A 25,531-nucleotide genomic window follows, 5' to 3' on the forward strand; every position below is an offset into this window, starting at 1 on the left:
TTCGTTACTTTGGCACTAAATAAATATCTCAAATATAATTATGATTGTTATTATATTTCTGCCAGCAAATTACTGTTATAGAAAAAAAATCTAACTTTCTTAGGGGGAAAACAAGATGCATAGAAATCAGCTTCTTATAATCTACTTGCAATATCCAATAACCATTAACCGCATTATCGCTTGTAAAGAATCTTATAAAGTACTGTACATGAGATACTCTAGGGTTAGTACTTTCGTCTATGGAGGTATAAAAAGACCACAGCACACGTGCAGGCACTTGATGTAGGTTTTACTTTATCAAAGTTGGCTATGGCTTTACTGAGCGGCGCCGTATCTGGGCTGAACGCCGTCCTACCCTGACGTCGCTGACGGTATCAATGGTAGGAGGGGAAAAGGCCCTTCATCACGCCGAACAAAGTGCGACTGTAGTTAGGGCATGTGGGGTATAGAGCCGCCCTAGAGATTCCTGCCAAAGGACTTGCTGGCAAGGTGCCATATAATGATTCAGTAATAGGCCAGAGTACCAGGCTGGTGACAGGTTTCTATTTATTAAAGTAAATATTGTCTATGTTGTGTCATTTTTTTTTGTCTACTAAACTAATTTCATATAATTTATATTTTAAATGTAGTATAATTGGCTGACACTTAAAGAACGTAATAAGCTGTAATGTTTTCGATAAGCTTTTAGATAGAATTTGTCTATGAGCTGAATTTAATTAAAAACATGATACACGGTGATTTGTATCGTGTTCATGGGTGAATTCTGGTTACCCTTTCATGTTTGTTCATACTGAAAATGTTACTCTTCTGTGGTAAAGTCGTACACTTTAACTTAAAAGCTTATCAATTGTGTTTTGTATGCCGTGTACATTCGGCCTGTATCAAAACACTCGGATCCGAAAAATGCTACACTTCCAACATAATAAGAATATCAACTTCCTCTTGTGGCAAAGTCGAAACCCTACCAATCGGCAATTAAGAAACCATACAAAACTAAGAACAGAATCATCATTAATATCATCAAGCAGCAGGCAATAACCGGGTATTACAGATTGCTAACACTCTCGTTAATCGCCTGGTTATAATCCAGGAACGACGCGGTCACTATTTTCGATCTGTTTGTACAAACATCCAGTATTTTCTTGAGACGTCGAGCAAAGCGAGATCGAAAAAAAAAAGCGCCCACTGGCAGCGAAACGAGGCAAAGAAATTCAATAACGAAAATCTTCCGTCAACGTCGTCGTCGTCGCCTTTTCTTCGAACGTCGAAGTGGTTCAGGACGACCGACGTGAACGACCACAATGGACCGGCTGACTTTTACAGGGCTCGCGGCGTCAATCGTCGGCAGGGGATAGTGGCGGGGATTCGAGAGTCTACAGAGCCCATTCGAGGCTTGGTTGCGGCAGGACGGGTAGTGGTCTATCTGTCGACGGGAGGCGGGGGACCGCTAGCGACCGCCAACTTTCGTTTTTTCAAAAGACAATATTGCTGCTGCTCTGCACGGATTGCCGGCAATGAACGCTCCCTCTTGCTCTATGCCACTGCTGTAGTGCTTTTCCTACACACTTCCACTCCTACTACTACTACTACTTCTATTACTACTACTACTACTACTACTACTATTACTACTACTACTACTACTACTACTACTACTACTATACTACTACTACTACTACTGCAGCTACTAGGTAATGACTTCTGCTACTATAGTGCAGCTACCGACCATTGTGAGAACAGCTCGGTGGACCGCGGCAAAGACCTCCCGCCACCTTTTGTAGTTGGTCGCCGATTTTGGTACTTGGGTCCGTCTTGTGGAGCCCTCTCCAGATTCACAGAGTTCCCGCAAAAATGATGAGATCGAAAAGAGGAGGAAGAAACAGCTTGCGTGGGCAGCAGACGGTCCTCTGTGAGAAAAAGATGGTGGCAGCGGGGGGCATAGAGCGACAAAGAACTTGGTCCTTGTGGTAGCTTTAGCGGTGGAATGAACGGAATTCCGCCTGCGCTGCACGAGACGTATGGCGTAGGCAGGGGACGTCGAAGCTCGATAAGGAAGGATTCCTTCATAAAGCAGCAGACGGAGAGCCGAAGACGGCGGCGACGATGAGGGTCAGTCAGGTGGTCGATGGCCTCTCCGCTAGCTCACAGCAGCAGCAGTTACGCAGCGCCTCAGTGATATGGAGCTAAGAGGAAAGGGAACGGTTTGGAAGGAACGACTCAATGGAGAAATTCATCCCACCGTAAGGATAGCATGCATATCTCCAATTTCGAATTCAGAAATTTTAAAAATACACAGAGAATAATAATGATGATTTTTATAGAATATAATGTGCTTTGCTATTATATTTAACACACACGGAACTTAGTTCTCTATGTTTTGTTCCGTTTGATATGACTTTGATATCTGCTATCGAAGTGGAGAGATAACTGCGTTACTTGTGCGGTATGTTCAAGGTTGGTACATTTGCTGTGAATGAATTGTGGTTTTAGTAAGCAGCTTGGTGTTTCCTTAAAAAGGCTTATTATATAATACTACATTCTAGTCTCGAAAAAAACTAAATGCATATATACTTCATTTGCTTGTGTTTACAATGATCAGATCTCTTTTCCTCTGTTTTCATAGACGATTATGCACTTTTGACCGCATGAGCTAGCGAAGGCTTTCTATTGCAAGAAACTGACTTCTCGCACTACAAATACCTGCAGCAGAAGGTCGCTTTAGATGAACTCGATTAGCCTGTAGCGGAGTGGCAATAGTTATCGTCGTCAATGTTGTTGTTGTTACTTCTGCCTTAGTTGTTTGTATATTTGCGCTTATGTTGCAACTAACAAGGTGCACGCACAAATCGCCTTCGGCCTTACAGGTTCATCACAACGACCGCTGCTGGCGACTGCCGGTTGCCGGCGCTGGTGAACATGGACGAGTGGCCTAGTGGCCTGAACTTATCCTCAAGCTCACACATCTCTTAAACTATCCCCCAGGGAGGATGCTCTCAGCAGCTGGTACCACGGCGACGGCAGTAACGGCCGCAGCATCAATAGCAGTCACTCTTGCCGGTGCACGACCGCTTCTGCTTCTGCTAGTAGCACTAGCAGCATTTAGCTGGTGCCGCTTCTGCTGTTGCTACCGACTGGCTGCGTCTTCGTTTCCACCGAGTCCTCTGGGGGCCGTATGCAAACACCACATTACCTTCGAGGAATTCAACGAACGAATGAATGAACGAGAAGAACTAGAGCAGAAAGGAGAAAAGCCCAAGAAGAGTAGGAAGGGGCAGGAAGAAAACCAAGGAGAGAGAGAGACAAACAAAACGGACAGATAGACACACGAGGTTGAATGCAGCAGTGGCCGTCCTGTGAACTAAGCCAAGAGACCGGTAGTAGAGGCACAGTTCGATACGTGCGTATGTATGTAGTACTGCTGCCAAAGGAAAAAAGCGCGAGGGAAGCGGAGAAACCAGCGCAGCCAGTTTGTGCTTGCACTCGCTGTTCACCAGCCTGACGAAAAGCACCAAGGGCATTGCCATGACAGTAATAACAGCAGTGTGAGAGCATCGCGAAACCCTGTAGAACCCTTTTTTGCGGGAGGAGGGAACACAAGGGGCGGGCCTGACCTAGAAGGGAGCGACCGGGTGGTCCGGGTCCAACTGAAAGGGATTAAAGAGAGGCCGCCAAGGACAACGACGCCCCGGGGAGTTTGAGTGCGTTTTTCCGTCTCGTACAAACAGCATCGAACGTAAGCAATCCTACAACGATAAGCCACGAGCTGGCGAGTACTATTGTGTCTGCCTACTGTTTGCGTATGCGGATTCACTGGCGCCGTACAACGCCTCTGTACCTCTTAGTTCAGGGCTGTGAGATCCGAAAGGAGCACTGCTGGAGTGTAGTGAACTCACTACATGTATTAGACAACATGTATATGCAGGCAAGTAGAGCCGAAAACGAGAACGGAACTCGTAATAGAGGAAGAATAGGAGTAAGGAGTTGGTGGGAAATAATAACAGCCAACAGAAAATAAAAGCGCGCGGAACGTATTAGAATCTAAGTCGTCGCCGTTTACGTTTTCCCTCGAGGAAAATCTCGAACTGCGTTTACAGTAGTAGTACACAAGCCGCTCAGCCGCTAGTCGAGACGCAAAATGAATTATAGTTCGCCTACATGGTTTTTTTTAAATTAGGGAAAACATTTGTCGGAATTTACTATCGCCCCGATCCTTTCATGAATATCGCTTACAGCGATGCAACATATTCTTACGATTATACCCTTTCAATAAGCACTTTGGATGTTGCAATGGTTATTTTGATGTATGCAATTATAATATTTAATTTGATTATCCGAAAAAAAAAACAGCTCAATATTTATCTTATTTATGAGATTTAATTTCATCTACCACCAATACAACTAAGAATCAAACGGGTGTGAGAGCCGAGAGCAAAAAATACTGAATTACGAGTGCGGGGCAAGGGGCTGAGTGTGCGAAGGAGAAGGACACGTTGAAGCTGAAGCAACGTCATAGCACTCAGCCGAAAAGGGGATTCATTAACTATTTCAGGAAGAGAACTTTCGAGAGGTAGGCACTTGGAATTGTCAGCAAACCACCCTCACCGACAAGTTTTCTGCTCCGTTTCTGCCCAGTGCCACCTTCTCTTGTACAATCTTTAGAGTCTATCCGAACAGTACTCTACTGGGCAGCACGACAAACACAAGAGCAAATTGAGCCAACTAGACGTGCTGCTATGAAAGTAAAGAGCGATACAGAAACTCGAGAGAAGTCTAGGACCTTTGTTGGTGGCTTCGATACAATTGCCTCAATATTGAGTTGCATCATTAAGCGTCAAACCCTCTCACTTTGCCTCTCTAAGCAGAAGTGATAGAGAGAACCAGCTAACAGGAGGACAGAGTCAAGGGGGCATAGCATTGCCTGAATGGGGACAGAGGCTTAAAAAGAGAACCGGATTCATGGGAATGCGCTTAATGAACTTACCCGGTAGCAAAATTCTACCACGGGGAAAGGATCAGCAGTCGAAGTAACAAAGAAGACATCGATTCTGAGGGCAGAGAGTACGTCAATACACTGCTGCAAAACTAAGGGATACCACTACAAAGTTAAGCGTTGTTACTTGTGGCCCGTCATTCTTATTAAATAAAAAAATGCATGTTTCTACTGACCAATTGTAAAAATTATATTGTATATGCCGAATAAGCATGTATTATTTTTTAGTTATACATATCGTCAACAAAACCAATCGAAATTTGGACGGTGTGTTTTGTTCGCATTTCATACGGAAGGAACTGCAGGAAGTGCCTAAATGGGGTATTGCCTAAATAAGGAACCTGCTGCGAAGTCTTTAATTTACCCAAAAAAGGTATGCACCATATTATATAATACCTCAAGAAGAAATTAGCAAAAACAACTAAAAAACGATTGCTCCCTCATATCGCCCCAAAATCGTTCTTTTCTCTTTAACGTGTTAAAAGGGTAACGTAGATTAGCGAAGAAGACTATCGTCAGTTGAAGCGTTACCTATGACAACGAACTGTGGTTACAACCAAAAACTCTAAGCCTTTTCTTAGTTTCGAACATATTTGTTAGATTTTTAGCAGCCGTATATAACCGATCATTCAATAACGCCTCGTTTATACGCCTTGCCCCTAACGTAATCTGTAAATCTTTCATCAGGTCCGCTATTTGTCCTGTCCCTTTCTACCAAAATAGCGCCCGCCCGAATTAATTAAAAACTCGAAGTCTTGTCGGCCTCGATAGCGGCAGCGGCGACGACGTCGACGGCAATGAGTATTCGATGACCCGGTCCGGTCTAATCCGACAATACCAGCACGTCCTTACCGCGACTACCCATGCGACGTACCGAAGATTTCGAAAGCCTCGAAGGGTCGCCCAATTCGGCGTCCGTCCCCGTCCGACTTTGTCCTTATCCACAACAGTCCGTTTCTAATCTTCGCACACTCTACATTTATCCTGTTCCATCTCCCTTCTCGCCCTCTCGCCGCACATAGTCGTCGTCCTGTTTCTTCATCGTGTCTCAAGTTACGACCGCTAATTGGGAGTACTGCTAACCAGTTCCTCGCAAATGCATTGCACTTGCAGTGTTTTACACTTTGTTGTAACGCACGCAGTAGCGGCACATCGACTGGCCAATCAGAAAGGGGTGTCCGCTTTTCTCCTTTCCTGTGATCAAATGTTTCAGTGGAAGCACTCCACCATGTGGAAACGCAGCAGCGCCACACCGCGGTCCCGACAGTGATGTCGGTAAAGAAGGTACTGCAGTCGTAGGACTATCGACTCGTGGTTAGGCCAGTAGCAGTCGACCTCTATCAGCCTTTTACGTGCGTTCGTTGCAGCGGTGGTAGTGGCAATACAATAGTTGGCTGCTGGTCGCCCGAACGTCCGTAAAGCCATGGAAAAAGGCCAGATTTTCAAGACCCCTCTGACGGATCGGAGCCGGATGGTGGTGGCAAGAAAACGCTCGTGGTGTGCGAGGACGAGTAGTAGGCAAATAATAATAATTAGCGTGCCTGCTCTAGCGGAAACGAAACAGCGAGTGCTGGTGCAGCTACTGCTGTTAGGGGGATATAAACGGTTGGAGCGTCAGCCGACCGCCAATAGGTCTTTTGCGAGCAAGCCAGCTTACTGCTATTTATCTCGGCAGCCGCGAGGAACGAAAAAACGCTTCGACTGTCAAACTCGCTCGTTTTCTTTTTTTCTACCTGCCTGACGTGCTTCTCCCGTTTTCCTTGCGTGTGTTCCCGATCAGAATGCAACGATTCGAGATCGGGAACAAAGGAACATCGCACTCGCTCGTTGTAGCCATTGGCCTGTTAACAGACCGTCAGCATTTACTGAGCGACCAGTCGAGAGTAACTGTGACTTTCGGAAAGTTGCTTCAAACCTGAAGCTGGAAGAGAGGAGCGGATGACGTTTGAAACTTTCCTCCGTGTACGTATACATGTATCTGTATGCATTCGGACTTCTTAAGATAGCGTCCAGCCCTACTGGCGGAGGAGCAGTTGTTGGAGCAGGAAAAAAAAGCTAGATGAAGACGGAACTGGAGCAAATCAATCCGCCATGGTAGCTTTTGCTGTTGCTTTTGTTCACCTAGAAATATTACGTACGTAATTACAAGCGTGACAAAAGCCTCCTGGAAGTGAGCTTCGCTGTGCAATTCTATGTTCTTGCTTCTCATGATTCATTGATTAATAATAGATCGTTTTGCAAAATGCAATTTATGTTGTAAACGACACTGACGAACGTATGATATTACTGAGATGTGTTATGCGTTAGGTTTTTTCGGACAAGTAATGATGGTTTTTTTACTGCTTCTCGTCTTTGTATTTCGTTTTCTGATAATCTAATATAAGACACCATTGAGAAGTTTTTTTTTCTTTTTTTTCTTAATTTTCAAGCCTCTTACCATTGTTCTGTCCAGAAAATCACAAAAGGTTTGCCTTTTCTTTAGGCTCTAGCGCTGGGAATGTCAAGTGATAAGAAACAGCATTTTCGACACTTATCATTTGTCTTTCACCTAGGATTCTGAACCAATCCTTAATGGCTGTCACATCCCAGAGAGTAATACCCAATAATGGCTTGGTAAGTTTAAAAATGCTATTTTCTCTCTAAACAATGTACTCCGCTAGATCACTATGATTTCGTCGAGGACCGGCTAGAACCGCTTCTGAAGCAGGACAATTGCTAGGTGTACGTATATACCTCCGCTATAGAGTTTTCATAGTATATAGAATGAATATACAGAGTTACACGGTCAGCACTGAAACAAAAACATAACATATGAAATAAGGTAGCTGCTGGAAATGGGGTCTTTGCCACCTGACATACTTATCGTTCGAGGTTGATGGCAGTGGATTTGGAGACAAAAACAAAAAAGACCCTTCCAACGGTATACACAATACCGTATCATAACGTATATACATCAGTAAATAAAAAAAAACAATAGACGAAAGTTGCCTTTGTGTGACATCGCAAAATTTCATCTAATTATGTTTGTTATGCTAAATTTAGTGTAATCATCTGACACTCAATGTCAATTAAAGGTTATAATTTTTGCGAAAATATACTATTTTCGTACGAAAATATAAGACAGGTCAACTTCGACGTGACGTCCCGCCAAAAGCACTATATATTGATATGAGCTAACAATAGGGTAGACTTAATTATACTGCTTGGGAAAAACAGAAAGATAATAGTAAAGAATATGTAAAAATAAAAATCAACTTAAACTATTTACCCTGGAAGTTGTACTTGGTGTCTAAGCTACATCAATAGCAACACATATAATTCGAGTGTCAGCATTTCTGTTCTGCAAATTGATTAGAATACGTGTTGTTAAGTTTTACTATGAATAGTACCGCGTAATTTATTTACTGACACATGATCGTGTAATCCATCGATGATACAGGATAAATGAGGCATACGGATTGTAAATTTAGGCTTAGACAGGGACTCTAGTTCACATATACTCTTTTCCTAGATGCCACAAAATGGTTTACTTCGCTATTAACCTTAATAATATTACCTTTTCTTCTTTGATACGTCATTTCTCTTTAATTCTTTATCGTTCTGCTTATCTGGGCATCTTGTTGTTACTAGCTTGCGACAACGCTAAGATCTGAACCATCGTGTGGCATCATACTCTTTATTTACCATAGCAGCTACCATAGCAACGTATTTGAAGAGATGTGCATTACCCATTTAGACGACGGTCTACGCCGACGAGAGTTGGGATGGACGTCCATCTTCTCAGCCTGTTGTCGTTAATTATTTAGGTACTCCGCATCGTACTGAAGGTGTTTATCTGGCAACTAATTTATCAAGACGCCGATTGTAATGATATGCCCATCTTGATCTAAGGACGACGCAGATGTGTGAACGAGCGAATAAAATGTTCACATTTGCGAAGCGTTTCCGCTAATTGGCCCTTTTTCTGCACTCGACTGAGTCCTGAAGCTGGCACAAGTGCTGAACACCGAAAATACAAAAATATACAAAAAAAAAAAACTAATATATTATTTTTAAAAATGACAATTGCTCTACATTGGAGAAATGTTAATAAGTAGATAATTTGACGTAATTATAAATCGTATCCAAATCTCTCCAGTTACAGTATCACCTAAGTACATGGTATAATAAGGTATCATAACTGTCTCGTTGATAATTTTTTTCAAGGTCAAACTTACTCTACTTAATTTTTCATAACGGTAAAAAAATGTGAGCTTTAACAATGTTCCATGAAAAAAGTAAAAAAAAAAAAAAAAAAAAAAAAAAACAGTTCACAATTTTAACCCGATTTTCGTCGTTCGTCCGATTGTCGTGTAATCCATTGAATGTATACAGGATTGCGAGAAACCCATCGGTCATACGAATTTGCATGAATGATTCAATAGAAAGAACTAATTTTTCATATCTCTTTATGGAACATGAGACTGTTTCGGTTACTTCGTGCATTTTAATTGTTTATAGCAGTTTTTTAAATAACAGGAGCACACCCGACAGTAGAGCTCAGATCAGCTAACCTTTATGGATCGAGTACAGATATCGGCATGATCAATTGTTGTCAAAGATTGTTAAAGCAATCAGTTGAGTTTCTTTGTACGAGGCTAGAAAATCTTTCCATCCTTACCAAGTGAGGATTCAGACCAATTTCCGAAATGACAGTAGCGTCTTATTCGTACGCGGTTACATGTTAGTTACGTATGCAGTGTAAAAATAAGATCTGACAACTGACAGATGACCTAACGGGTCAAAGACTACGGATGATTTCAAATCTTCATGCCTATATGAGCAATAATGTAACTGGGTATCGCATAAGACTAAATATCACTATATTCACTAATATCAACCCGTCAGGTTTCTTCTCGTAAATTTCTCGTCAGAACGTTTTCACAGTCGGACATGACGACGGTATAGTTTATCGATCATTATTTGACTTGCAACGGTGTCATCACGTCTAAACTTGACTTCGTACCGATAAAAAACTTTGATGATTTTTGTAATTTCTTAACGATACGCTTATTTAACAAGAAAAAAAAAGGAAATACCGGAAGTAAGGCTGAAGGCCGATCAGACAAAACTACCTAGCCGTTTTACCAGCACCTGATTTAACGGCAAATCGAGCTTTTTACTGACTGAAAATCTATATATTTTCCTATTGTAGGCTAGCGCGGTTCGTGTCTATGACGCTACCTTTTGCTCCTTTTTTCGTCCTTCTACTTTATTTAAGATTTATTTCAACGTTACAGCTTAAGCATCTGACAGGCATTACCGGTAACAGAAGCAAAACGATGATACAACTATTTTGCCTCGGTCTGATTGGGGCAGAACGGTAGGCACCTGCTGGATTTCTATAAGCCAAAGAAGAATCTGTTGGGCGGTTGTCGTACTTAAGCTTATAATGATGCGGACTTATAATGCACGATACAGAGCTAAATGATTTCGAAACTTCTGGATACAGGCAGTAGCATATAAACACGGTATTACCTACTACTAATGAACTACAGCACGTTCGCAGTCACTGTTGAAGAATATATACATTTTAGGAGCATATATATACACATACCTTTCTCTCTTTCTTTCTCTACACGCGACGTCTCTCTTCCTCGGTTTGCCTGTTTTTAGGACGCGAAGTCATTGAGAATAGTGGGGAACTGTTTGTAAAAGAATTCTTTTGTTCAATGCTGTCTAGTGTACCTGAAGCAAGTGATATGTGTGTACGCTAGTATGTATTTATGCTACCGTCGTTGCTCTTAGTGATTCTAAGTTTTGGTCCCACGCTGGCGCTCTCTCTTTCATCTTTTTATTTTTCTCGAGTTTAATCTCACGGTTCATTTCCGACTCAGCCGCCGGCCTGCCCCGGGCCGGGCCGGGCCGACCCGACGATCTTGAATTTGCATAACTGCACTTCTCTCTACAGCGCTGCGGCACCGGCGTTTAGCAAAGCTTTTCGGCTCGGCCTGAAATTGTCTGCGGCCTTGCATCTTTTCTCTCTGCGCCGTTTTTGTCTTGCGTTTAGAGATAAGATCGTTCAATGGCTCAAAACGAGCTCCCTGTCTTCTTTGAATCGATTTGGCCATCTGGGCAGTTGTTGATTTTATTCGACCAGATGCCCCTTGGCCCGAGATCTTGATGGGCACCCTGCTCATGACGTACCTCCTTACGGAAAGATTGCTTTTCATCGAGATATCATCAACACCTTACGTGAATTCGCCATACGAACAAACTGTGCAGTCGGCGATCCGTATGATTTTCGAGCAGATCTAGCCAAAATACACCGGGGGTACCTTGTCTCCAGATAATTCTGCAGCAAAAACTGTAGCTCATGAAACGTTTCGACCTATCAATTTTTTAAGTTTTCAGCGTGTAGCAGACATAATATTTGGTAACTTGTCAACTGTCTTATATACAGCGATTAACGGACATGGCGTTTAGTCTTCTTCCTCACTATACCTCATCTAACTAAAGCACGCTTTGATCATTCAATTTAGTTATCGTAGCGTCTTCCGAGAGTCGTACAGTAAATTTAGTGTAAATTTGTTTCTTTCTTCTTCTTTAGTAAATTTCTCGGTAAAACAACGAAGTGATATTACACAGGTTAACCTAAACAATAGGTCATGCGAGAAAAGCTTAGAGGTGCCGATTCATAAACATTTTATGAAACATATGTGCACAGCATGGACTAGGATGTTTGTAAGCCTACAGTAGGTTTCAATGTATTTATGCAGGCCGTTAAACAGATCACCATTTCCTAAGAGACACATTCAAACAATCTTGATGCAGAATATCGATATTTTTAAACTACTGAACTGGGTAGTAATATTGAATTTATAGAAATTTATACATGGCTTTCATGCTTATTAAACTATGTTGAATCAGCCCTGCCTAGGTATGACGCAGCATACGTCATTGACCATCAAGATATCGACTTCTTTAGACGATGCCATATATTCAAAAAGGAGCCCTTCTGCTCATCTGATTTAACCATACTTTATCTAACTGCAAAGATTTAGCGACGACTACTGAGATCAATCGTATATCGTTTACGCATAGCCTGAAAGCAGGCGCCTTACAACAAGAAATGCACATTTCTCACTAGATTTAGCATTAAAACCGACAAAAGGAACATACAAATCAATGAAAATTTCCTGTTCCAGCATTGCATATAAAGTCTTTCATCACTCACCATTGCCGACAAATTTGGCCGTCCTTGCCAATCCCAAAAAGTCCCGAAGAGGACTCTGCATGATTGCTTACCAGACTATTGCCAAACCAACCGTTCCAGCTGACAGGTACCACGATTTAGCTGGGGTCGGCGTCAGGCAAAGATTTGAAATAGAAATATTGATGCGAATAAAGAATACGAAAGCATATGCAATGAACTCACCCTCGGGGTTTGTCCCACCGTTGGCACATATCTAGTAAATGCGACGTCAAACGAAAAGTTTTACGAGTTTCCGCGTTTTCTTTCCTCGGTATTCTTTCGGCACAGATAGAACATTCAACGGATTTTTGCCGCGCCGGCAATAGACTTCGCTTCGTCTATCATTTGGCTTGTATTTCACGTCTATAGGTCCTGTATAGAGGACATAACGATACAGATTGTGTATAGCTGCGGGTGGTGCCTCACGATGAGCTTCACCATCGAAAAAAAAAAAACAAGAAAACTAGAGCATCAAGAAGTTGCACTGAAAGTCTACGTATGCGTAAAAATGCAAATCGACCCGGCCAAACAAGTCGGCGAGAAGGAGAGGAAACAGGACAGAAAAAAAGAGCCTGTCGGGCAAAGCTGACGATTTTGAGGAGAATACATTCCGACATTGAAGCACGTCGCCAGAAAACGCAAAAGGCTTTCCTAATGCGGCAACATTGTTCAAGAAAGTCAATGAGAAAATAATAGGTTGAACTTGTGCACGTCTTTAAATGATGTCATTTATCTACCATAAGTCTGGTGTCCATAATTTGCAATACGCTGTGAAAAAAAAAAAAGAATATAATAATCAAATAATAACAGTTTGATATAAAATACGGGTTGACTAAAGGGCGTACGAGTTAATTGTACGGTTATCTCGGATACCAGTTGACCATGCTAATGTGGCGCTCTAGTCAGCGTCGTCTAGCCGCAGCTATAGTCCCACTGATGTCATATTCTTCCTTTTATCCATGGCGACTTTGAGTTAGTATTTGTTTTGACAATATCTGGACATAGGAAAGCTCCGCCATTGTCATTTTCTTTCATGCAAGCCTTGAATGCTGGCAGCTGGAAGTTTACCACCGCAACAGTTTTCAGAAATCTCACATAAACTTCACTGCAACTATGATCACACTGACTTTTCAGATTAGGTGTCATTATTGCTCATAACTTCTACAAATGTATCAATCCAGTAAGTAATGCTAAGTTTTGACCAGACGAGCACGGTAGCATTAAAAAATGTCTGTAATACTCTCGCCCTTCTAACGACAACAACAACGATCGTTTGATGCGTTCAACGTCGATACTTTATCAGAAGCTGCGTTACCATATCAGTCATCTCGATAAAAACAGACGAGAAATCTCCTCAGTCGTCAGCCTTCATCGCATAAAGATCCCGCTTGTCTTCTTCCCTCGACAAGGGTTGTTGAGATCCTCAGTTTTGCAAAACAGGTACTTTTGCTTTCGAATACCTGGCTTCAAAGGTGGGAGAAATCCCGTTGTTGTTATGGTCGTCATTGCCAACTGGTCAGTCAACAATTTGCAGTTGTTCCGAAAAGGAGCCGGATATGAGTAGTGTGTTATCGCGGGACTCTTCGTGCATAGCGTACGCCCGATCAGCGTAATTTCGGCTTGTTCATTCAACGAAGAATCTGGATTGGACAAACGCTAGTAACATCGGGTCGGGTGCGTACCTAGATCATATATTGTAACTTACTGAGCGCGTACCTAAATCAAGCATGTTGAAGCGCCAGTTCAGTAAAAAATACATCATCATTATCGCTATTATTATTACGATTATCAATTATATATATATATATATATATTGAGTATGTTAAATAATATATTTTGTGTAATAAAGTTTCTCCGGCGTCAATAGTATACATAAATAAATGTAGATTTCACTAAGTGATACATTAGTTATGTTTCGCGAAAAAAACGAGACATACATGTTTATTATAAACTTATTGTAAATATTGATCTTCCTCGTTAGCTTTGTTATATTTACATTAAGCGAATTCTACGCCTTTTGTGTTTATTTGCAACTTCCAACTGATTTCGAAACAGAATATACAAAATTCAGCCAGTTACTGCCATGACTGCTACGACGAAAACCTTTTGGATCGTCTCTTTTCCGTTAAAAATAAATCTGTCTTTTTTAAACTAACAAGGGCATCAGAAGTAGACCTTTTTGCTAATTACTGTTTGTAGTTTATATAAGATTGTGGCTAGATCGAACCTAAAAGCACCCGCTTAAGCGGATCAGATAACAGGCAGCTGTTTGGTACATTCGCCTTCTAAAGCCTAGATTCTGGTGCTTAGGTTGTGGTTTGAAACTGATTCGAATATTACTTACGAACCAAGGTTTGCAGGGGCGTCTGGTGGATTTTGTAAATTTATTAGTCGCGTTTCAATTGATACTCGTGCGGAGTTTTCTTATTCGCCAGCCGTAATGCTCTCGTAAGTGGTCTTGCCCTCCTGTCTTACGGCGCCCGAGGTCGTGTGTTCGTGCTTAATTGTCCATCAGGGGCCGCTATTTTAGGCCCAGAAAGGCGGTCTGCATTTGACTGATCCGTTGTTTTACCTTTCTTTCCTCTAGTACTTCTCGTTTAGCGATTACGTTTCTAGTCGATGCTCGTCCTCGTCGGTTAACGGTCTTGCGCGGAAACAAGCACCTACCTTTTCCGCGAGTTTTTCTTCAACGAAGCGGCCAGTTATAGGGCAAACCAGTTCATTAACATGCGCTTGGCATCATCTTCGGCAACGCGACTACAACGTACGCATATTGGTGAAGGTACATTACCTATTATTATGTCCAGATGGCTGTAGAAGTTTCCGTGTCCCATCAGGATCTGGATCTGTTGATCCAGTCGGCGATTAATGGTATGTTGTCGCTCACTGTGACTCCCTATTTTCCGTGTGGTATCATCTCCCATTATAGGGAAGTCTTGGTATAGAGCAGCTATACATCCATAAAGTAACTACTAATGCGTTTAGATACGGTTTGTTATGTGGAACACTAGACTGAAGTTCATCCTTAGCACTCCTCTTGGGAGCCTCCGAAACAATACGAGACACAACCTCTCGATTGCAGGCGAAATAAGAGCTAATGTAATCAGAAAACCCTACGATAAAAATGCCTTGCTTCTCAGAAAAACCTTTGTTTCTCAGGGATTTAAAGGAAAAGCGAATAAAGTGCGTTTTGCAATCTAGTCAAACAAAACGCTTTAATCGTACAAACACAATATGGAATCATACGGCGCGAAAAAAAGAAAGAGAGCAAATAGCTGAAGAGTGCCGAATTGTAAACGTCCTTGCGTACTCGTACGGTGACTCTGACTTTTTGGACATCCATCCCTCAGCCGAGAGTACCCAAAGGATTGGCTGCAAGCTACGTGCCGAAAAGAATGATTACATGACGTCGTGCCGTACAATATTAATTATCGATGGAGGAAGTTAGCGCATTTCTATGTTGGAAAACAATTACGGCTTAATTTTTTGGTAAAAATTATGATTAACCTATGTAAAAGCTGTAACCTGAATTTCAAACAGGTTTGAATGCTTTGCCTGCTTCGCGATCCGCATTTAAACTTATCACTGGTTGTAAGGCTAGACTCTTGTAAAAAAAGTTTCCTTAACCTTCTATAACTTTACGTAGATTGTGATAATAATTCACATAAACAAATTAGATTCAAAGCCAACTTTGAAACAACGCTAACAGTACGTTAAAAGTACCTTATAGTTTCGGGTTCATTATCCGATCAGTTCTATAGAAGAAATAAACTGTGTATGCGACATACATATACCCAAAGTGTTCGTCAAAGCTTCCAATAGCTAGGACGTTGAACCAATGCTGGCTAAAGTAAGTTCCTTACGACAGTTACTTATGCGTAAGTTTTCGGAAAGAGACGGCAGCGATTTGAATTCTGATCAGGTCCAAGACGAAATAGAGCAGGGATGACAATGCTGGGGAATGTATGGCTGACAAGGTCCTGATGGTCGGCCGGTCGTAAATGAGGTTGTGCGTGCTCGCGCATCTCTGTTTTGGACTTCATTTTGCGGCCGTAATATTTCCTAGCTTTGGGTAAACAACGCAGAACGCAAACATATTTGTAATGATAGCCGTTAAAATCTCTCTATTTTACTATAGTACTATAGATCTTCTCTTGTCGTCACGTCGATGCGGATACCTTTTAACTAAAACATACTACGGCTCAGACATGTGATGTTCTATGTTAATTATTATATAATTTCATTAAAAACAAGCTGAAATCAACTAATTTGATAACAAATCTTTAATATTAACTGTCCCAACTGGTTAATCCTATATATCTGTGGCCCCCTATTCAACCCTCTTTAACACGAAAACCTAACGAAGACTCAAAAGGAAGTTCCGTTGTTAACAAAAAAAAAGCCCCCAAGCAGTGGCCGAATATTGATGGTTCGACAAAGCAAGCTAACATATCAATATTATTATACAATATTATTTTAACTAAATAGCATATAAAGTGCTTTCTTATTCTAAAGATAAGGTAATATAAACACATGCTACATACATCTTTAGATGCGCACATATTTAACAAAGCTTCCTGAATTTTGGATACTGGATGTGGTATGTCACCAATGTCTTAACTCGTTGAATTTGTTGCACCTAATTTCTCTTTGCTTTCAATCTCGACTTTCGCCCTTGCACCATACCCCTATTACCGCTTGGTGGCTCGCACCCGTTAGGGGTCAACAACTCCTGCAGGACAGTCGCCGTTAGATCGCTGGTCACTTGAAAAACTGGGGGTTTGTAATCGGGTAATTGGCGCTGACTAGAGCGTCAGAAGGCAGATTCGGACTTCGCGCTCATCGCGAAATGGTATGGTTGGATGCTCTTCGTGAAAAACCGTTGCAGTCACCGGGTTCCATCGGGTTACTTTTGGGGGACTGTTAGCGCGCGGCCAGTAGCTGTAGTAGGAGCATAGCCCAACAAGTCGAACATTTGCCCCGAGAACACCGCCGATTCGACCCTTATTTTTTCTCTGCATGTAGTAAAATGCCAACTCCGTAATGCAATGGTTCCGGGCAAATAAGAAGTGACCAACAATCTGGGCATTTGCTTGCCACAAAGTGGCTTGCCGAAGTGGGCTCCGAGAAGCGAAGCGAAGAAAGGTTGCAACGTACGCGTGCGTTACGTGGGGTCCTTGCGCAGTGTCGACACGACTGGCTAGCTGTGAACTAAGCGACAGGGCTCTGCGAGGAGCGTTGACTTGTGTTCATTTTGTGTGGACTGTTCCCATATATTTCCCGAGACCTTTTCCGAGCCCGTGTTGGCTTTTGGCCAACAAAGAGCGAAGGATTTGTTTAGAGGTGGCTACTACCGCAACCACCGTTACTGCTGTTGATGCCGGAAGAACGCGTTTTCTACAGTGAGTGGGCTTCAAACGGTCTGACGATGACAGCACAGTGCGGACACCGATCGAGAAAAGTGAGATTACGGGAGATGGGGGACAAAGTGAAAATCAGGTAAAATACGAAAACTACGTAAGCTCTTTCCCAGAGATTTGTGCAACCGAGAAGAACGGATGATGAGGTCGCATAGAAAGGAAATTACGGTTATTCAAAAAAAACTACGTAAAAAGCCTGTGTATATATTCTCGTACCCAGTTCGTCAGAATATACAAAGTAGATTGTACAAGAAATTGGCAAACAACTATTGCTGCAGTGTAGTGTCCAGTGCTCGATCTCAGTTTATACTCGCTACTGTTTTCTAGACTGTAGCCATGCATTGTGAGTATTTGATCTAATAACAGCAGCTCCATGATTTTAAAGTACAAAAAATGAACCAACTGTGTCACCGCCTTCTCGGGACATTCGTAAGCTAACGCACAAAAGGCAATAGGTTCTTTTAGTTCGTAAATAAAATACATTATGTAATACATAACGTACGTAACGTACACATGGATGCGCGTACGTAAAATGCATTTCCACTTTATCTTCTACCCGGTGTATAAAATAATACTTTAAACCAACATGCTGAAATTAAATTTTCCTTTATCGTATCAGATATTATTAGAAAATATTTCTTCTAGTCGTAACTCTATACATACTTTCTGAGAAGATTCGAATAACTTCGTACGTTAAATAGGATCCTCTGGCAGGATTTTTGTTGTTGAAAGTCCATCACGAAAATTGGGGTCCCATGACCTCCAAGTAATGGAACCACAAAGGTACATAGACCCAATATATAAGATGTTCAAATGAAGTTTAGAAATAAATGTAATAGCACACATACCATATTCTGAAGTAATAATAATAAACCTTACAGCTATTACTTTCGAAGATCTCAAAAACGACCCCAACGCATGATTTTTTGTATTAGCGTGACCCATTCTTTATGACGAAAAAGCTCTATCGCGGAAACCCGTTGTCATGTTTCAAAATTCGAATTACATCTTATACATAGATATATAAACAAATAGGCTTAGCACTAGATGGCATGAATTACGTTTGTCCTTTTTATACTGCGGGCATCGTGTAGGTCGGTCTTGCAATTAGTTCGGCAAATAAAGAAGCTATGCGTAGCTTGTCATAGACACTACCACGTAATGCCAAGCCCATGTTGTGACGCAAAATATGCTGTTCTTAAGCGTGTCAAATAAATTAATTTTTACTCAGATTTGACATTTGAGCGTTTACTTATCTTTCAATTTAGTAACGGACACGTCTGCCGTCGCTCGATGGTGACAGTGTGTTTACTAACTTACTGTTAATGGTTTTGATAGAAACACGTCCTAACAAAGGTTTCTTTTGGTGTTTAATTCAAAATAGTCTGAATCAGGTTTTTTCACAATAGTTTAGAACAAATGCCACACTGACTATTGTTCTTGTGAGAAATAGCTTCCTGATAATCTTTGCCATATTTTTATGTTAAATTATGCTTACTCATCGATATTATTACTATATGACTTAAAGCGCTATATATTATCCATAATAAAATCTTGTTATTAGTGTTTTCGTTATCCTTCCATCGTTTTGTCATGACAACGTTATTAGAAGTAAAGAGAAAGCACTACTAATTCGAAATAAAGATATTCTAGCTGAGTGAGAAACGGTGGACCTAAAAGATTGGGCGGATTCAAAGGAAGAATAGTCCGATAAAGTCGAAGGTTGAAGGATTTGTACTGATTAATAGTTGGCCACTGACATCTCATACACTTACTTTGGTTGGGTCCGCTGCTTCAGTCTTCGATCTCTGAATGGAGGCTGCAAGCCCTAGCCACTACAGACATAATGGCCGCTGTAGACAAACGCACGAAGACAGGAATCTTCATAGAGAGATAAAAGAAAGGAAGGAGTAGGCAGAAGTAAACCGCGAAAACGAACGACAAACGTAAAAGGTTCAAAGAAGAAATAAGAAACCAACGAATCCTCAAGAACTGAATTCTATGGAGTTCGACCGAACGAATTGATGCAGTCATTGCCTTGCCGTAGCAAAGCCTTTCACTGTTTCCTCTCTGTTTTCGCTGGTCAATCGATCACCCAAAAACAAAGTAGCGGAAATCTTCCTTCAAAGGCAGCGGAGTCACTTTCGACCAGGCCAAGTCGCCTCTATGGAGTCGGCCACAGCCGGAACGCATCAGCAGGAGCCTACCACTGTCCAACAGCCGGCCAGTAAACGGCTCTAGTGTCGGCAATAGCCACGGATATATGGTCGTGCGCTTCTACTACCCTTGCGTTCCTCACTTCGACGTTGCCAGCAGGCTTCGGTCGCCTGCACCTCTATTACCACGTCACAGGGAAAGCTACCGTTTCTAATACTATCGACACGTACAAGAGAAGAAGCCGACGGAGACATGACGACGAATCAGTGTGCCTTATGCGCCTTGTCTTTTCATGACGGCAATCGAAAACGGACGAACGCCAGAACCATATTACGAATTATATTGTCTATTTATTCTCTGGCCTGCAGAGCAGAAGGGATGTATTAAAGCTAGCGAGCGATCGACTTACTGACTGCGACTTTGCCCGCCTGCCTGCCTGCTTGGCTGGCCGCGTCCTCGTCGTCGGTAGAACTTTCCCCGGGCAGACGACTAGTTTTTATCAATGAGTTAATTTTTATTAGGCAAGTTGGTGCCAGATAATGCTCGATACTGCACTGAAGCGTGTCTGACTAAAACAGACCAAGTGAAAGATAAGTCTCGAACGGCGGAAAAGGCATAAAAGGAAGAATAGAAAGCGTTTCGAGAGCACATAAGAATCAAATAAATAATCAGACAACAAAAAATGATTGACGGCTGTCGAGCCCGCTCTATAATTCCATTCCAGCGAGGAAGAATTGACAGTTGCCTTAGGAAGTATTAATCTGAGAAGACATTGCAGGTGCATGTATTTTAATACACAATAAATTGCTTCGATTTAGGCAGGTGACTTCTTATAGTCAACTGAAAAGGCAGGCCATTGAGCGGGGAATACTCTCTAGCCTGTATCACGCCACAAAACACACGCTTAGAAAATCTACCTTGTTAAAGTTGCCGTTACCTCGTCTACAATGAATGAACAAGTGGAGTCTCTCGCGACCGAACCCTTTACAGCAGCCAGAAAAGAACTGATAACACTCTCACTTCTACGAGTACCAAGTACAACTTTCGAGAACTTAGTGCTATAGCACAGCAGAAGTTAAATAAACCCGTTCGAACAACCAGTGGTTGAACGAACGAGTGCAGCTTATACAAGGAGCTATGAAAAATATTTTTGTTACTGTTGTAAAAATGGTAAACGAAAAGCTATTTCTGGATGTTGGATATTTAGGTCTATCAAAATCATCTGCACTACAAAGTAGCACTTTGCTAAAAACGAAATTCAAAATAAATATTTCCGTACTAGAAGAAAGCACGAAGTGACTCACGAAGCTTCTGTACCATATAGTCACCCTTTTCTTCACCCACATATATAAGCATGTAATTGGCCCTTGATGCCTATCATTATGAAGAGGCAGGACCATTAAATATGTCTTAGTATTATATAAGTTCGGCTTTACTATTAGTTTAATTCGTTTCAACAGTCGACTATTTCCTGACGGCGTCAATGTTTATATACCAACTGTAGCAGTTTTTCTGCTCGGTTGATAATGCTCTGCCAGTTGGTATGTGGCTATCAAACGGCAGTCGATCACACGTGGGCTGTAGAATTAAAGGAAGGAATTTTATAGCTCCATGTCTAGTCGACAAACCGCGTAAAAATTCGGCCGAAACAGAGGTCATAAGAAGAAAACTAAGCGATAGACATGCAGGTTAAAATTGAAACTGCACAAATCCATTTTAAGCACTCAACGAATTTGTCCAGTAAATAATAATGGCTATAGTTAGCATCAGTATTGAGTAGAATGTATTGAAGATAAACGAAAAGTGGCCGATCAGCATGAACGTTTTAGTAGGGCCAGAACTCAAGGGAGTTAGGCTCGAAAAGTGCGGCCACAAAGTATAACAGACAGCTAGATTTATGGCGGGTTGGTGATATGGCTTTAAAAGCCTCTGTCTGGCACTGGAAAGGAGGACACCATCACAGGCAGATCAGGACCCTGAAAAACCCACCTTTAAACTTTGGTCGCCGCCGTACCTCCTGTGCATCTGCAACTGATAGCCGATTAAGCACAGAAAAACAATACTATAATGATGTAACGGCGCCAGACAAAACATCTTTTCGGGCGACAGGAATAAATGTCGAACCTTTTGTTGATCTCCAGAATCAACGGGGTGACCGATCCCCTGAACTCGAACAGGTTCTAGTGCCACGATTTTGTATGCATGACATTCAGAACACATTACAGCCGATTAGCGAACCCCGCTGAACGAATGATGTTTCATATTGCGCCAGATGTGTAACAAAGGTATTCTATTGTACAATCCGAATCAGCGGTACGTGTTCTCAGTCTTCGCAACTTAACGACTCATGAAAGAAATGCGTAAATGTTACTAGAGCAATCACAGGCGCTTATCACGAAGAACAACGCATTGATGTTTCTTAAAAAATCATTCATCAATCTCTACAAATATTTATATATAAATTCGTACACATATTATTGGTTTACTTTTTACTCTTACAGTTGATATCATTGATCACAACCTTCATGCAGGCTTGGGCGCACTCTATACGGACTTGCGGAGATTTCGGTATCCTGTTGGATCTCAACTTTTCTGACTTTGGGAAGAAACGACATATTATGCCCTGACGCGGTCAGAACTACATGTTTCCAGTTAGCATCAAAAGCAAACTATATACCGAGCTGTTAAAAACATTACTGTTATTACATTGATGAATTCGTCTGCTTGGAGGTAGTTACGAAACATTTCATCATTGAAAATACCAATACTGTTGTAAACAATTGTGCTTTCTAGTTATGTTGTCAAAAGCGCAATGGCCGTTTGAAAGCTTGCCAGAGGGGCGACGCTTCGCGCCTTAGAAAATATAATGAGAGTCAATTTAATATTGTTTGTTTAAATTCGTTTTGTGTAGTTTTGACTGCTGCTTCATAGTATGAAACAGGGAAAAATGACATAAACGTAGAAAAACAACGAATTTCGTTCAGTAATGTTATAAATCCAACGATTAATCGAATATTTACACAGTTGAACACTATTCAAATCTACTTGGTAGTTCTTGTAAGTTAATGTTTGTACGCGAATTCAATTATACCCAACTTACGCTTACGTAAGTTAAGGCATAAGTGCAAAGATACGATGGCCAGGACTGATGAGAGCGAGGAGTGGGATGAGTGGACTTCAAATTTAGTTGTGGGAACTACAGAATAATGAGTGAAATATATCTGTATTGATTCCGGCTTAATCAGTGCTTATCTATTCAAGTGTCGGGTGATTTTAGTGAGATGTCAAACGCGTTATATATAAGCGCATGATGAAGCGGATCATGCACTCAAATATCGAGCTTCACTGATTGAAAAAAACATATGATTTTTACGAGAAGAGGTCAAGGCGCCCCTTCTTCATTTTCTGGTACAAGCTAGCGCACCTATAAATCTCTATCTTTAATGTGTAATTTTTCGCAAAGCCACTGTCACAGAAAAGTATAAGGAAATACACCATTTCATATGACTGATTAAACTGGCGAAGGAAATCTGTGAAGTTCAAGTCGTCAACGTATACGAGAAAGATAATAAAGCGTTCCAATGCAGGACGAGAAACGGAGAAAAGGATCTATAAGTGTCTATATCTCAGGAATACTAAGTTAGATTTCAGTTTATCGCATTTAATCGTGAACGTAAAAACAAATTGTTATCGATTGAATCGCATTGAAAGCTAAACGAGCTTCCACAGCAGACTCGTTAGCATACTAACTAATGTGTGTGTTCCGGGAGCATCTTTCTAACTAAAAAAGCATCGATGGTAATCTTTTTTTAATATAAACAAAATCTCCAAAGAGGAAGACTGCTGTTCTTTTTGTTATTCCTACACAGCTGCCTGCATGTGTTCTGTGATGTAATACATACATAACGTTTATACACTGTTAATGGTATACGTTTAAGAGCACGTTTCTATAGAAGTACATAACAGAAAAGAATATGTGAGTGATATGTTATCAGCTCATTCATAGCCTTTCACACACATGTCACCTAAGTTGTAACATTCATAGCTTTAGAATTCTAAAAGCTCACGACATAAGAGCTTAGTCTGCCAAATATTTAGTGTGTCAGGCTTTCAAGCGAAGTCATGCGGGCAACTACCTGCATGGTATTTATTATAGTTCTCCACATCTGCTACAAATACACCCCTGATTAGACTCATGAAAGCGTTCGTCCGTACATAATTTCTAATGGAAGCTATAGATTTCGAAACGGGTAATAACACGAGGGTTTGTTCAGTCCGGCTCCTTCCGGCCATTGCCTCTTATCACTACCATTCCGTAAAATTCGTTGTCTCTTCTAGCGATCTTGCGCTCTCACGTGTTAAAGCGTTTGCTAAAGGCCTCGGTTGCCAGGACTCCGAAGCGAGATCTCAGATCTTCGATGAGGGGACGGGGCGTCTCCAAGGAAGTGACCTAGTCAGTGCGTTTCGGGTTACGACGAAGACCCAAAGCACGCTCCAGGAAGGAGGTCTTCACTCAGCTGAGTAATTCGAGAATTTCTACTGTAAGGTCCTCGTAAATTATATTACCCCCCCCCCCCCCCCCCAAGTCGACGCCACTCTCTGATCAAATAGACGAGGCGCAGTCACGAGGAAGAAACAGTTTGCGGTCCTGATCGCAAATGACGTGGTCAGTGCTTTTTACATTTTTTTGTAGTCTGTGAAATGAAGTTCGGACCATTAAAGCAGATGAGTAGCCCAAGATACGGAAATCTAGTGACGTACTGAAGAAGATGTCTGGCGAGAAACGGTGCATTACCGGCCGCGATCGTGCGTTCTTTTCTGAACCTTACGCCTTCCGTTTCATCCAAGATGGCCCTTAGTTCTCAATTCCGTTACTGCTATGTATTTTCTAATGGCTGACCCTGAAAACGCTCATGCGCATCCGAAAATGTAATGAACATTCTTCAGCACTAAGAACGCGTTTGACTTGATTCCTTAATTGGGCTGCGGGCTTGAAACTACTCTGGCATTACTTTAAGGCGTCCATTCTTCCTCGCCGGAATCCTTTACAGTGCAGTACCACAGTGCTGTATACCTTTGCTACCGCTGCTTAGCGTAGCTGCGAATTTAGCCTAGTCCGTAGTCTCTGGCTCCGTGCTGAAGATTTTGACAAATATTATGTCTCCGTACCCATCACCTACTACTGAGCATTCTCCTATAGGCTACCTGGGGAGGAGCCCGGCAGGAGTTCAGCAATCCCTGCGCTTAGCGCTATTGAGGCATCCCATTGCATCCGTCGGTCAAGACCCTCCGGACTAGGGCCTGCTACGCTTAAAATCTGTAAAGGCCATAGATATCCAAGTCATCTGCGTAGATGATTATCTCAATGAGGTTTTTTCGACTCCTTATTCCATCACGACAGAAAAAAGGGGCCTCAGATTATTACCTTAGGTCAAGCCTATTGTTTGGAAAAAGGAAAGCAGGTCTACAACTCTGTAATCTATGCTTACCTTCTCCTGTAGAATCGGAACCAGCAAAGTGAGCACATTACGTAGCACACCCACGTACGGCAGGATCCGCAGAACTAAATCTCTGCGTGCTGTGTCAAATGCGGCCTTAGAATAAACGGATGTTATTGAATGCTTCTTTAACATTGGCTCTTAAAACATTATATGTTACTTCCGTCGAACGACCCATCTAAAATTCGTTTTGTTTTTTCTGCATAGTTTTCAGGCTCTTTAAGAAGGCGAATAG

General features: G+C 41.8%; 1 long non-coding RNA gene across 4 annotated transcripts in view; it reads right to left on the reverse strand.

Annotated features, from left to right (window-relative positions):
• Positions 1 to 25,531, reverse strand: part of LOC111268802 (uncharacterized) — a 50,150-nt gene that overhangs the window by 14,093 nt on the left and 10,526 nt on the right. Inside the window, exons 1-2 of one of the 4 annotated variants that reach the window (XR_015314382.1) lie at positions 19,417 to 19,606; positions 6,250 to 8,986 (exon numbers count right to left, since the gene is read on the reverse strand). This is a non-coding gene — a long non-coding RNA (uncharacterized LOC111268802). Of the gene's footprint in view, positions 1 to 6,249; positions 8,987 to 12,203; positions 12,329 to 19,416; positions 19,607 to 25,531 lie in introns of those variants that run through there. The other 3 variants (XR_015314380.1, XR_015314381.1, XR_002685412.2) reach the window with 3 other exon arrangements.

Source organism: Varroa jacobsoni, unplaced genomic scaffold (genome assembly GCF_002532875.2).
Source record: "Varroa jacobsoni isolate VJ856 unplaced genomic scaffold, vjacob_1.0 scaffold_1321, whole genome shotgun sequence".
In the NCBI taxonomy this organism is placed as follows: Eukaryota; Metazoa; Arthropoda; class Arachnida; order Mesostigmata; family Varroidae; genus Varroa; species Varroa jacobsoni.